Source organism: Bos javanicus, chromosome 20 (assembly GCF_032452875.1).
Source record: "Bos javanicus breed banteng chromosome 20, ARS-OSU_banteng_1.0, whole genome shotgun sequence".
In the NCBI taxonomy this organism is placed as follows: domain Eukaryota; kingdom Metazoa; phylum Chordata; class Mammalia; order Artiodactyla; family Bovidae; genus Bos; species Bos javanicus.
This window is the reverse complement of record NC_083887.1, coordinates 45,834,154-45,850,125: the sequence shown is the minus strand read 5'-3', so window position 1 is coordinate 45,850,125 and position 15,972 is coordinate 45,834,154. Positions and strand designations below refer to the sequence as shown.

Here is a 15,972-nt window from a genome sequence, read left to right as displayed (position 1 = left end):
CATTTCTTTAACATTTATTACATAATTAGATTATTCAGAGGTTAGCCAGGTAAAGTACTTAATCTCTCTTAAAATGTTGAGAAAGAGAAAACAAAAAGCATTGAAGAATTACCCTACAAAATCCTGCATTTGTTAATAAATATAGGTAAAATAAATGTAATGAAGAATAGAGATCTACACAAAAATTGAAAGAAAGTATTTAACCTACTATACTTCTATATCCTTTAGTCTTAATCTTGTTTCTCAGTGACTAAAGAAGTTGGCTAATAGTTTTCCTAGGTTATGTGTGAGTGTTCCATTCTATTGGTTTTCTATGAAGTCACTGTCATGACAACCTCCCTATGGATCCACCAACCTTTCCTTCCATTAAAATTGTGTCCCAGAGAAGGCGTGAAATAGGTTTACTGCCGACAGCTCATTAAACCGGTAACTTTTAGGTGAGGTGTGCATTGGGATGTCTGAGGGAACATTGTTCTCTACTATTTCAAAATGCTTGAGGCTTAATCAAAAAAGAGTAAAAAGTGTTCCAAATACTCATCTGCTAGATGATACCTAATGCATAGAAATTATTTCTAACTCAAAATGCGATTTTTTTGCATTTAATCTAAACATTAGAAGTTAGATAAGACCAGATCTGAGAGATTAACATAGCATCAAAAACATGTTTCTGTGACTTCTCAGAGAATTTATTTTAAAACATTGAGTGAATCATCTCTCAAAAATATAATACAAAGTCTCAGCCTCAAAACAAAACATTGAATTCAAGGAATTGAATGTTCCTGCAGAATCAGGAAACATCAAGGGTCACTTAAGCAAGATATCATTTTAAGAAAATTTTATTCAGTTAGAGTCAAGTTTCTTCACTTTATGAAAATCACTTTGTCTCTTTGGATCTTGCTTTTCTCATCATTAAATTGAGGGCACTGATTGAGACAGTCTTTTAAGACAGGTTCTAGTTCTAATAGCTTTGATTTTATATAATTTATAAAAGAAAGAGTCAGATTTTCTACTTCTATTTTAAAATGAACTATAAGCAATAATTTAAATATAACACTATAAATCTGCTCTAAAATTTTGATCCCCATGGTTTTCTTAAGTAGAGTTTTCAAGTTTTCTAAGCTGTCTTATTGAAGTGCTGAAAAGGAAAAGAAATACTTTCAAATGTATTATGGGAAAATGATTCAGTATATTGTATTAGATGATGAGATAGCTATATCTTTAGAAAGCTTTATTAAGAAATTTAAAATAAATGAAGATATTAAAGGAAGGAAATATCCATTCTAAAATAAGCTCATTCTGCACAATAATTTCCTGAATTTTAGTTGTTATAATTTCTTAATGAGTTAAGTTAGAGAAAATAACTCAATGGTATAAAGTGTGCAGTATTATATATAAAATATATATTGAACTATATAAAACAGCATGTTTCATATGTATAACATCAGTATACATGTGAGGATGATTATAAATTTAATATAAATTAATTATTTGTATTGTATTTTATTTTTTAATTCAATAAGAAAATATTGATATGGTGATACATTCTCAGAGATATTAATAAAGTTATATGACCCAAATACAAATAAATTTAAAATATAAAATTGCAGCCATTACTAACATCCTTAGTAGTAACAGAAATAATAACTCTTTATTTTAATTATTCTCAGGGTAATTTGTGTGCTTTCTTATATATAATTTTTCTGTTTAGATGTATTATGCATTGTAACATAGGTGTATACATGCATGCTTGTATCAGTCAAGTCCAACTCTTTGCGACTCCACAGACTTCAGCCTTCCAGGTTCCTCTGTTCATGGAATTTTCCAGGCAAGAATATTGGAGTGGGTTGCCATTTCCTACTCCAGGGGATCTTCATGACTCAGGGATTGAACTGCAATCTCCTGCGTCTCTTGCATTGGCAGGCAGATTCTTACCACTGAGACACTTGAGAAGCCCATAACAAAGATGCAAAGAAATGCATGAAAAACGGTTCAGTGAATAAGTATGGTGCTGTGACCCACATCATCATTCCCTAATTCATTAATTAGAAAAATCCTGTCTTTCACAAAAGCTAGACCTTTACCCTTAAAATTAACATAATATTTATTTGTATGAATTATCATGCTTATTCCATTATTGGTTTATAATCTGTATAACTAATGATTTTGTTTTTCCTGATGCTAAACTACTTATGTAAATTACAGTTTCGATGTAAGTTATGGTGTCCTTTAATATGCATCCCAGCAGTACAAAACAGTAGTTTTTGTTATGCAAATTTTGAAAGCTATTTCAAGGGCATTTTCCTGGAATTTTTTCCTTACAGACAGACTGCCTGCCTACTAGAATTCAATGGGAATGTCTAAGTTTGTATACTGAACTATGAACCAATATATATAAAAGTTTAAATGAAGAGACATTCACAGGTATTAATTTATAAAGTTATGTTATAGGAGGCAAAACCAAGCAAGTTTCTTGGTAGATCAAGATTTACACTACAATGTAGTGACTAATCAATACTAACCAACAAACACATTAAATTATATAGTAACTGAGTTCCTTTTAAATGCATCAGCCAAAAGCATATATAGTAATACAAAACAAGTTCAGAAAAATCAACAGAATGCAATAAAATGGCATAAACCCCTGTCTATACAAATAGCCACCATAGAACTAGACCATTTTCTAAAGAAAGTCCAAGGAAGAAAAAAATTCTAAATTTGAAGAAATCTGTTGCCAGAATAATAAAACTGTTTCACTAAATATCAGTAAATTATAATGAACAGAAAAATAAATCAATCCAAATAAAATCGTTTTCAATATCATAAATGTATAGGTGGACAATTTATTCTTGTAAATGCATCTTCATACAATGTTACACCCATATTCTCAATTCTTCCAAACTCATTTTCACTGTCCTAGTCTAAGTGAATCTCTTTATGATGCAGTTATCTTTGATAAAATCACAAATACACTAATCATCTCCCCAAAAGATGAATCAGTGTCCCTAAGGTCAATTATTCTCACACTGATACTTATTTTGCTGATAAAAGGGACATCCTTATCTTTGGATTGTTGAAACAAATATGTTAGCTTTTGTTCTTGTTATTCAGTTGCTTAGTCGTGTTCAACTCTTTGAGACTCCATGGATTGTAGCACATCAGACTTCCCTGTCTTTCACTGTCTCCTGGAGTTTGCTCAGACTAATGTCCACTGAATTAGTGATGCTATCTAATCATCTCAGGTTAACTACTATGAACTATTTTTAGTGTAGATGGTAAAGGTAAAGGTATGGATGAGGATAAAAGAAAAAAGGAAAGAACTGGTTAATATATTTATAATCATATCCATATTAAAATAAGGCAGAAGTACAACTAATAAAATCCTAATTTCTGCCATCAGTAACATGGTTATCCCTTATTTATGATATGTATGATCATACCTGCTCATTGCTACACCCTTTGTCCTGAATTGTGAACCCTGTTGGTCCTGTTTTGTTGCCTAATTGGGTGACCTAAGTATTCTTTCTTGATGGATCTTAGTCATTGGCAAATTGCTTATTAGGGTAGTTTTCCATTAATGAGTACAAGAGCATACAAATAATAGGTGTACCCTTCATGCCAAACAAAATTTCCTCTTATCACTGATGGGTAGTAGAAATATAATTTCCTCTTGGTAGTCAGATGTTTACCTTGGTATAACACTCTCTTTGTCTGTTGGTTGACTGACATGAGGCATTCAGAGTTGACAAGCAGTCAAGCAGACATTGTGTGTGTGTGTGTGTGTGTGTGTGTGTGTGTGTGTGCGTGCGCGCGCTCAGTTGTGTCTGAGTCTTTCCAACCCCATGGACTGCCAGGCTCTTCGGTCCATGGAATTTTCCAGGCAAGAATACTGGAATGGGTTTCCATTTCTTATTCCAGGGGATCTTACTTATCCAGTAATCGAACTTGTATCTCTTGCGTCTTCTACATTGGCAGACGGATTCTTCACCACCTGTGCTACCTGGTGTATGATAAAGGATAATGGTAAGAGGAGCATCCCATTTCCACCCTTTGGTTTTTAGTCCTGTGAATCCTGGCTTTGGTAGAGACAACACTAAATGTTGGTCTTTGATTCTGAGCATATCGAAAAGGATTTTTCTCAGTAAGATAAAACATTACCCTCATTTTGATGCTATCACTGAATCATTAAAGACTATCTCACCATTCCTTCGTATCAGCTGCTTCATCTTGATTAGGAATACAGTAAAATCATTGAATTTCTTGACAAGAAGCACAATTCTGACCTTAATTTACGGTAAAATGAATTCTTCAGTTAGAAGCAATGCTGTGTGAGAGAAGTGTTACTGGCGGAAAAAGGAAATGCATTTCCAGGCAAAATGTCTATTTCAGTGGGAAAAATATACTACCCCTTCCATGATGGAAATTCTCCAATGTGATCCATGTAAAACCTCGTGTCTGGTTGATGCCCTAGGAAGTGAGCCATAGTGTGTTTAGTGTCAGTTTTTGCTCTGGATGTGGTCATGCTCAACAGCAGCTCTAGCAACATCAGCCTTGGTCAAGGAAAGTTTATTTTACTGAGTTCATTAATAACCACCATCCTTGTCAACATCATCACTTTGTTCATAGTTCAGTCACTCAGTCTTGTCTAACTCTTTGGGGCCCCATGGACTGCAGCATGCCAGGCTTCCCTGTCCATCGCCAAATCCCTGAGCTTGCTCGAACTCATGCCCATTGAGTCGCTGATGCCATCCAACCATCTCATCCTCTGTCCTCCCCTCCTTCTGCCTTCAATCTTTCCTATCATCAGAGGCTTTTCCAGTGAGTCACTTCTTGGCATCAGTACTGGAGCTTCAGCTTCAACATCAGTCATTCCAATGAATATTCAGGAAACTCAATGGAAAGTGGCTAAATATGACATGGGTGGAAATGGGTGGCTGGGGAAAGAGACTGACAGCCACACAGTGGATTATCTTGTATCTGATTTTTAAGCTCTACTTCTGCTTTCAATTTCAGTCATATTAACCTAAATATTCCCAGATTATAAAACTTGGTCTCTGTAAGAGCTCACCACACACCTAGAAAAATATTTAGTACATTCACACAAAAGTTGTTTTCCCCTCTATTCAGCCTTGAAAATAGACCAGTATATAAATCCCATGTCGATTTTCTTTCTTTATTAAAAACTAAGCAGTTTGGCAACTGTGACATTAACACAATTTACTAACACTGGTGCATTGTGTATTATCTAATGGTCATGCGTTTTAATTTAGAGTAACTATAGATTTTATTTTAATTTTAGATTGTATCTTGATTTTTAGGTACTTTAGATTTTTACCTTGGTGTTTAGACTTTAAATATAACCCTGGTGTTTACTGGTGTATATAGTTGGGCAACCTTGATTAAGCTTGCTATCTGTGAAAGACCAGAATTACTTATATTCTAGAATCTATCAAATCTTTGAAAATTGATAGCTGTATCTTCAAATATATTTATTTGAATTAATATTTTATCATATTTTGTATATTTTTTGTAATATTTTGATCATAACTATGCATAGGGATTTTCTTTTTATAAATTTGGAGTATCATGTAATTAACCTTTAGAATAATTAGCATTTCTCTTTATTGCTATCAAGTGATATTAGTGAATTGTTTCACTAAACTGCCTGTTTTTACTGATTTTCTTTTGGGAAGGGGGTAATATCAAAATTTTACACACTGCTTCTAAAGCAAAAGTTTCAACAAGATGCCAAATTTTAAATCCTGTCTAAATATGAAGACCATGCTGCTGCAGCTGCTGCTAAGTCGCTTCAATCGTGTCTGACTCTGCGACCCCATAGACGGCCACCAACCAGGATCCCCTGTCCCTGGGATTCTCTAGGCAAGAACACTGGAGTGGGTTGCCATTTCCTCCTCCAATGCATGAAAGTGAAAAATGAAAATGAAGTCTCTCAGTCGTGTCCGACTCTCAGTGACCCCATGGACTGCAGCCCACCAGGCTCCTCTCTCCATGGGATTTTCCAGGCAAGAGTACTGGAGTGGGGTGCCATTGATAGCTACAACTAAAAAAATATGAAAGTCATAGAATTCTAAAATACATAGAGGAACTGTAAAATCATTGAGTAAAGGCCCTTGTATTTATTGCTATCAAGCAACTTTCCAAAAATTGTAGTTTGAAAGCAAGGATGTTCATGTTCAGAGACACTAATCCTCAGCTAATTTTTATTTCACCAGTTTTTCTTTTTTCCAACACTATTATTTCTCAGGATATTACTTTCAATTTTAAAAGTAATTCATTTTTCCAAACATTTCTGAGAAAAGTTAACAACTGAAAATATATAAGTAAATCCAACTTCTCTGTGAAAATTCTCATCCTCATTCCTTAAATTAGCAAAAATAAATAAATAAATAAAAAAGATCACCATGTCTTAAAGTCTGCAACCATGTTATTTTTACATTTTTACTAAGCAGCTGAGTGTCAACTCTAAAGAAATAATTGTCTTCTCTTATAATATTACATATGCCATGGTGGACAGTATAATTGCCCCACTCCTACTGCAAAGAAGACCTTGGTGTTATGTCTGGATGTGTTGTAGTATTTGACGAAAGAAACTTTGGAGATGCAGTTAAGCATAAGGACTTCAAAGTAGAGATAATATCCTTGTTTGGAGTGTATATATAATCACAGGGGTCCTTAAAAGTGGAAGAGGAAGGTAGAAGAGTAGAAGAGAGAAATAGAGAAAGAGATTTGAAATAAGGAGCTTGCTTTGTGATGAGAAAGTCGTATTTGAGCTGCGGTCTAGGCATTTTACAATAGGATAACCCTGCTTGCACCCAGAGTCTGGACATTTAGATATGGACCCCACTATAGGATTCCCACCTTTCTTTCCTCATGACTCCTTTAAAAACAACCACTCAGAACTGAACCCGTGAAAAATTAGTGACCTCTGCCCCAACCACTGTATAAGTCCAGTCACAGATGTTTGCTCTCCTGCTGTCTGTCTCCTGCTTGCCTGTGACATGGGACAGAAGACTGCCCTTCCCCCAGCTCATTGCATCCTGTCCAGGAGTTTGTAAGTGATAAATCTTATGACTTTACTTCCTTTGGGAAAGTGTACCGAAACTGCTGCTTCACTCAAACGGGTCAAGGTTTTCACTTCCGTATTGGAAGCTTGGATATTTAGGGAGCACTACAGAGCCTGCTGGAGAAGACAATGACAACCCATTCCAGTACTCTTGCCTGGAAAATCCCATGGATGGAGGAGCCTTGTAGGCTGCAGTCCATAGGGTCGCTAAGAGTTGGACACGACTGAGCGACTTTACTTTCACTTTTCACTTTCATGCGTTGGAGAAGGAAATGGCAACCTACTCCAGTGTTCTTGCCTGGAGAATCCCAGGGACGGCGGGGCCTGGTTGGCGGCCGTCTATGGGGTCGCACAGAGTCGGACACGACTGAAGCAGCTTAGCAGCGGAGCCCGCTGGGTGGCTTGCACATCATCATTCAGCACTGTTGACACATCAGCCCGGGAGGTTCCAAAACAAGATGTGTTTGCTGAATTCAAAGGTGCAGGAAAGAGACCATGAGTCAAGAAGTTTGAGCAGCTTCTAGAAGCTGGGAATAGCCCTAAGTTGGCAGACAGCAAGAAAATATCTGCCACCTTACAAACTTAAGGAAATAAATTTTACCAACAAAGTTAATGATCAGGTAAAAAATAATTATCTCTCAGAGCTTCCAGAAAGGAATTCAACCCTGCTGACATCTTGATTTTAGCTTCAGAGAACTATGTCAAGACTTCAGACCTACAAATCTATAAGTTAATAAATGTGTTTCTTTTTTTGTCACTAACAAATTTGTTATAGCAGTGACAGAAAATTAATACATGTATTTTATACCATTTTCACTTTGATGGGAGGCACATCCTACTCTGTTATTTTTATTTTCTGTGTATTTATTGCCTCATCTCTGGTAAATAATATGCAGTTCTGCTCACAGTGCGACTGGTGGCATGGAGGAATTCTGTTCCTCTGTTTTCAATCTAGGTGTTTCAAATGTCATCAAAATCACATTTAAACTATTAACCAAAGCAAATTTCTTTTTAAAAAGACAGTTTTTGAAAGATTTTTGTTGTCAAACATGACAGAAACCATGCCAAAAAAAAGAAAGATTTAAATATTCAAAAACATAAAAAATAAATAAATGACAAATGAAACCTCAAATCCCAACTATCTAAAAGCAGAATTTAGGTTGAAAATACTGCCTGCCACCAAGAGAGCATATTGTCTTATCCAGAAGTGGCTAAGGAGGTTATGGAGGGCACTGGACATGGGAGTTAGTTCCCAGGACTAATGTTGAACCTAAGATAGAAATAGTATCTGTGCTCAATGTAGAGGAACATGGTAAACATTGACCTAATGAGATTTCAGAATTGCTATGAATCAGTAAATACTGTACATCATATATATATATATATATATATATATACACACACATTTTACTTCTATTTTAGATAAGGTTGTCTATTATTATCATGTCTCTGTACCACCAGTGTCCTATGTGTAAATGTCTATGAGTGTTTGGGAGGGAAGCAGAACATTCATGTATAAATCTATATAAGATCAAGAGAATCTATATTCACCCTGACATATTGAATTGCCCAAAAAGTTCATTTGAGTTTTTTCATAAGCTCTTACAGAAAACCCCAAACTATCTTTTTGGCCAACACAATACATAACATCATACCTTTTAAGCCTAATGTTGTAAATGAAGAAATTTGGGTGTTCTGGGAAGAAGGTGAGATTTGTTTCCATATGGGAAAGTTGTGAACATTTATGGATTTGAGGGTACTGTGTGGTAATTAGGTAGTATGAAGCAGATATTCACTCTTTTCTTCTTACACCATCATCTAAGTGTTAACATTCTCCTCCCACTGGCAGTAGACTCAGCTTTATCATTTTCTTTTGGAAATAGCATGATAGAACATGTACTGAAAGCAAGGATTTGCATTGTACTCATACAAATAATCTTGCCAATTTGATTTCCGACTAAGATTGTGAAAAAGGCTTTACATGAAACAGACAAGAATGCAAGCCACAGTATGCAGTCGAATCTTAGCTGAACTGCAGCATTGACAATGAGAAATAAATGCTTCTATTACAAGCCACTAGATTTTGTAGTGTTTTTCTTTGCTCAATTATTGTGGCAGTAGATGATTAATACAAACATATTGTCTCATCTCCACATTATTTATTTAAGTTTATAGTGTTCATTGCTTGAATATGTGGCCCAAGTAACTTGCCCAAAGTTAGAAATGTAAAGCCTAGATTAAAACCTGGGGAACCTGACATTTGAGCCACAAAATTAGTTAATACACTGTACTAATCCATTCCAGTATCTCAAATATATTGTGTGTCTACTCTGATAAGCATTGGGATAAAATGAGAACTGGTTTGTACCCAAAGTTGCATTTGAGGGAATTAAAGTATGACTTAAAGAAATATGTACTAGAATAAAATAGAAGTCATTAATTTAAGTTTTCTTAAAGAGATAGTCTTACATGCAGTTGGTTTTCTTGAAATTTTAAAATATTGCATCTCCCTTAAGTTTCATATTTATTGATGCAGTTGTGTTTCTCTAGCACTGTTTTAGGTCTATTTTTTCCATAGTACTTGCAGTCCTTATTCAATTCCTTCTTCATTATATCAAGCAGTGACCATAATGGCTTTTCAGATCTGATTTCCAAACTGTCGGCAATAGACGCTCATATTTGATTGCTCGAAATGAACACAGTTCTAGGCCTGTTTGCGCTCTCAAAAAAAGCTATTAAATTCCTAGGACATGGATTTTCTTTTCTTGCTCTGAACCCTTTTCTATGACCAAATAACAATGAGAAGTTCTGAATAAAATATTCTACAGCCAGTTGTAGTATTTTATTCTTACATTTTAAATTCATGGATAAAATTATATTCTTTACTGATCTCTACCATCCTCAGTTCTTTCTGCAGAGGTAAGAGATGTCACTGGTAATATCTATGGCCTCCTAAATGCTTTGTCTATATCTTCATTTATATACATACTATCGCAATACCTGTTAGAGTTTTGGAAGGTATATGTGTGTGTGTGAGTTTGTACAAAACTGGACTAATACCATTGTACTATCTTCAAATTTGCTTTTGAGTCCTAAAAATAAGCTTAAAATTTTTCATGGCTAAGTATATCTAACCCCACTCCCTTGTTTATAACAGTAGCAAGATATTCCGTAAAATGGATATATAATAATTTATGTAAAGTTACTTACTCATGTAACTTTGAAATTTTTATTAGAAACATTGATTGGACTAATATCTTTTTATATCACCTAGAGATATTATTTCATGGCTAAAATATTTGAACTCCAAAAGATTGTTACTTTATACCCACATGAGGTCTGGTGGCTCAGACAGTAAAGAATCTGCCTATGATGCAGGAGACCCAGGTTCACTTCCAGGGTTGGGAAGATCCCCTTAAGAAGGGAATGGCTATCCACTCCAGTATTCTTGTTTGGAGAATACTATGGACAGAGGAGCCTGGTGGGCTCAAAGAGTTGGACACAACTGAGTGACTAACACAGTACTCAAGGTCCATTTATTCTTCCAGAAGGCTCGGAGGACAACTGTTGAAATGTTCACATGTATTTATTTTCCAAGAATAAGCTTTAATTTGCCAAGCCCATACAATCTAAATCATTGAAGAAGACAATAAATGTTTGCCTAATTATTCCATAATTTTCAGGACCCATCTTCCACAAAAGTGCTAATATTTAACAGTATAGTAAACAGTAGCACTAGTTTCATATCTTTATAAAAATAATTTTTTTCTTCTTTTTTAAACTAATTTATTTTTAATTGAAGGATAATTGCTTCAAAGAATTTTGCTGTTTTCTATCAAACCTCAACATGAGTGAACTATAGGTATACATTTTCAAAAAGTCCTTTTTGAAATGCTTTATATCTTAACAGTCATGATATCATTAAAGCAGAGACCTGTGAAAGTATTAGTTGTAAGGACTTGAATTAATTTTTATTTTTTATTCATTTCCCAATTGTTTAAGTGAATAGAGTTTCTGTTGGTATTACTGTCATTTTTTTTCTTTAAAATAGTTAACTATACTACCAAATTGCCTCATATCATATCATAGTTTTTAAGTATTTGTTGTTAAATACATATACACACACATTCCCATATGAACACCCATGATGAAAAATCACAGCAAAATGATTCTTTGTTTTCGTAGGTCCTCTTATTGTCTTTATTACAAATGACTAAAGTGAGGTGATGGAGAAGGCAATGGCAACCCACTCCAGTACTCTTGCCAGGAAAATCCCATGGACGGAGGAGGCTGGTAGACTGCAGTCCATGGGGTTGCTAAGAGTCAGACACGACTGAGAGACTTCACTTTCACTTTTCACTTTCATGCATTGGAGAAGGAAATGGCAACCCACTCTAGTGTTCTTGCCTGGAGAATCCCAGGGACAGGGGAGCCTGGTGGGCTGCCGTCTCTGGGGTTGCACAGAGTTGGACACAACTGAAGCAACTTAGCAGCAGCAGCAGCAAAATGAGATGAAGAGATTAACTCAACTTTCCCAAGGTCATTCATTTATATGGTAAGCCCTGCATCTGATTTCTGAACTTAAATTCTCAAATAGCAAATTAAATACACCATATATAGCGCGTTGTGGTTTTCAATGGATATATTAAATATTTAATTTCTGAAAGACATTTTGATATGTATTAGTTCATCTAGAATTTGACATGAAAATCAGGAGCAGTGGGAGATGATAAGGAACTAGGAATCACAGGTTAACAGAAGAACTGTGTAGAATATATTTCTTTCTTAGATATTAAATTAAACATTAAATCCTTGTCCATTTATGTTAATAAGTTCTCCCAAATAAGAAAGGAGCAAACTCTTATTTTACAATTTTTGTGGAAGCAAATTAAACTGCATTCACTCTAAAGTTAAAAGAATTTTAAAAATATACTTAATTTACAAGTTATTGCTGTCATGCCTATATATTTTGTTTCCCCAATTTGGAAAAATATAAATGTAATTTGTAATTTGAAAAATACTAGATTAAAAATAGGGAGATTGCTTTCAAAATCATTCAGCACTCTGATTTTCTGTAATCCCAGAATAGTTCTATTCCAGATCTTACATTAGTTCCAGTTTTATTGTAAAAACAGAAAAACATAAACCATGATATTATATTACCATATGCCTCAGATTTTTTAACCTCAAAGCTATTTCTGATTAATGTAGGTTTTTTTTTTTTTTGTAAAGTGTAATAAAAAGCAATCCTATGATTATTTCCTAATCTGTATTTCTTTCATAGGATAATGGTAGCTGGCAATATCAGATTCATTGGTATATTGACAGAAAGCCACTAAAATGCTTTAAAGTAGAAAAAATCAATAAGTCTTGATTAAGATATAATGCTAGGAAATTATTCTGCTTGGCATTCACCTTTTAAAGTAGATTCAGGACACGTATACAGTATATTAAAATACATGTCTGAATTGACTATTTATACATAGAAGCTTTCTGTAAGAAGGGAAATGGTGGTACTTGGCTCATTTTACTCATGAATATCAAAATACTCATGAATGTCTCATTTGCAGGCAGCCACAAAACAGGATGTGCACATCCCCATTGTCCCAGATCATTACACTGAGTGAACCATGCATATCCTTGAAATACTTCTGAGGAAAGTGAAAGAGGTGGTATTAAACCTTGATGCCCTTAGGAGATATAACAACCCATCTCAAATGACCCAGCTACAAGAACTATTCCTATTAAGGAGAAATTTGGAAAGAAACCTCTACTGAATTCATGTATGAGAAAATAAAATAATCAAGACATTTTCTCAATGTAATCAGTTTCCCATTATTAAGTCTGGATCTTACTATCTATGCATATTAGAATTATAATATTTGTAATATTTATTCATAAACATTGATTTTGCATTTAATTAAGACATGCCTGGTTGATTTTTATATACTTTTTATTGTAAAAAGTATATATATATATATAACAGTTCAGTTCAGTTCAGTCACTAAGTCCTGTCCTACTCTTTGAGACTTCATGAATTGCAGCACGCCAAGCCTCCCTGTCCGTCACCAGCTCCCAGAGTTCACCCAAACTCACGTCCATCAAGTTGGTGATGCCATCCAGCCATCTTATCCTCTGTCGTCCCCTTCTCCTCCTGCCCCCAATCCCTCCCAGCATCAGAGTCTTTTCCAATGAGTCAAGTCTTCGCATGAGGTGGCCAAAGTACTGGAGCTTCAGCTTCAAGCATCATTCCTTCCAAAGAACACCCAGGGCTGATCTCCTTCAGAATGGACTGGTTGGATCTCCTTGCAGTCCAAGGGACTCTCAAGAGTCTTCCCAACACCACAGTTCAAAAGCATCAATTCTTCAGCGCTCAGGTTTCTTCACATTCCAACTCTAACATCCATACATGACTACTGGAAAAACCATAGCCTTGACTAGATGGACCTTTGTGGCAAAGTAATGTCTCTGCTTTTCAATATGCTATCTAGGTTAGTCATAACTTTCCTTCCAAGGAGTAAGTGTCTTTTAATTTCATGGCTGCAATCACCATCTGCAGTGATTTTGGAGCCCCCCAAAAAATAAAGTCTGACTGTTTCCACTGTTTCCCCATCTATTTCCCATGAAGTGATGGGATCAGATGCCATGATCTTCGTTTTCTGAATGTTGAGCTTTAAGCCAACTTTTTCACTCTCCTTTTTCACTTTCATCAAGAGGCTCCTTAGCTCCTCTTCACTTTCTGCTGTAAGGGTGGTGTCATCTGCATATCTGAGATTATTGATATTTCTCCCGGCAATCTTGATTCCAGCTTGTGCTTCTTCTAGCCCAGCATTTCTCATGATGTACTCTGCATATAAGTTAACTAAGCAGGGTGACAATATACAGCCTTGACATACTCTTTTTCCTATTTGGAACCAGTCTGTTGTTTCATGTCCAGTTCTAACTGTTGCTTCCTGACCTGCATACAAATTTCTCAAGAAGCAGGTCAGGTGGTCTGGTATTCCCATCTCTTTCAGAATTTTCCACAGGTTTTTGTGATCCACACAGTCAAAGGCTTTGGCATAGTCAATAAAGCAGAAATAGACGTTTTTCTGGAAATCTCCACTGGAGAAGGGAATGGCAAACCACTTCAGTATTCTTGCCTTGAGAACCCCATGAACAGTATGAAAAGGCAAAATGATAGAATACTGAAAGAGGAACTCCCCAGGTCAGTAGGTGCCCAATATGCTCTGGGGATCAATGGAGAAAGAACTCCAAAAAGAATGAAGGGATGGAGCTAAAGCAAAAACAGTACCCAGTTGTGGATGTGACTGGTGATAGAAACAAGGTCCGATGCTGTAAAGAGTCATATTGCATAGGAACCTGGAATGTTAGGTTCATAAATCAAGGCAAATTGGAAGTGGTCAAACAGGAGATGGCAAGAGTGAACGTCGACATTCTAGGAATCAGCAAACTAAAATGGACTGGAACGGGTGAATTTAACTCAGATGACTATTATATCTACTACTGCGGACAGGAATCCTTTAGAAGAAATGGAGTAGCCATCATGGTCAACAAAAGAGTCTGAAATGCAGTACTTGGATGCAATCTCAAAAACGACAGAATGATCTCTGTTTGTTTCCAAGGCAAACCATTCAATATCACAGTAATCCAAGTCTATGGCCCAACCAGTAATACTGAAGAAGCTGAAGTTGAATAGTTCTATGAAGACCTACAAGACCTTTTAGAACGAACGCCCCAAAAAGATGTCCTTTTCATTATAGGGGACTGGAATGCAAATGTAAGAAGTCAAGAAACACCTGGAGTAACAGGCAAATTTGGTCTTGGAATAAAGAATGAAACAGGGCAAAGGCTAATAGTGTTTTGCCAAGAGAACACACTGGCCATATATAACATTACATTTATCATTTTTAGCATTTTAACCAAATAATATAGTGGTATCAATTACATTCACAATGTTCTGCAATCGTCACCATTCTTGATTTCCAAATTGTTTTATCAACCTAAATGGAAATTATATGCCCATTAAGACACATGGAGCATAATTTTTGAAACATTCTATGAGGCTAATGACAGGAAGCTGATCTTGGCAAAAAAAGTAAATTTTTTGTAGCAAACACAGAGGAAAAATAGAATAGAAAAAAATAAAATACTTGTTGATTGTCTTATGGTAATAGGATGCTATTCTATTTTACTTTCTAATTTTTGACAATTTTTCTCATCTTTATTGAGACATAATTGACATATAATATTGTGTAAGTTTAAAATTTAAGCATGCTGATTTGAAACACATAAGTTGTAAAATGATTACCCCTATAGTACTAGCTACCATGTACATCATGTCACTTAATAACCATTTACTTTCTAAAATGAGAAAATTTAAGATATACTCTCTAAGCAACTTTTTAGTACAGTTGACCCTTGACCAGCACAAAGTTGGGGGCACTGAAGCCCCACACAGTTGAAAGTCCACATAAAACTTTACAGTTGGCCTTCTGTGTCAGCAATTCTGCATCTATGGATTCAACCAATCTCAGATTATATAGAACTATAATATGTATATGTGTTTTAAGAACCCAAGTATAAGTTTACCCATGAAGTCAAATCAAGTTGTTCAAAGGTCAACTGTATAAATCATAGCATCATTAATTATGAACACCATTAGATCTTTGGAACTCATTTATGTTATATCTGAAACTTTGTACCATTTAACCAACATCTCACCATTTTCCCCAAGCCTTTGATCTCTGGTAACCTCAACTCTGATGTTTGTTTCTATAAGTTCACCTTTTTTAGATTACATATAGTAGTGACCTCACACAGTATTTGTCTTTCTCTGACTTACTTCACCTCACATAATACCCCCAAGGTTCATTCACATTGTTGCAAAT

General features: G+C 35.3%; 1 long non-coding RNA gene across 1 annotated transcript; it reads left to right on the top strand.

Moving 5' to 3' along the window:
• Nucleotides 1-312: 312 nt before the first annotated feature.
• On the top strand, nucleotides 313-12,905 carry LOC133233363 (uncharacterized). Its single transcript, XR_009731694.1, has 2 exons — nucleotides 313-437; nucleotides 12,652-12,905. It is a non-coding gene; the product is annotated as an uncharacterized LOC133233363 (long non-coding RNA).
• The last annotated feature ends 3,067 nt before the right edge of the window (nucleotides 12,906-15,972 follow it).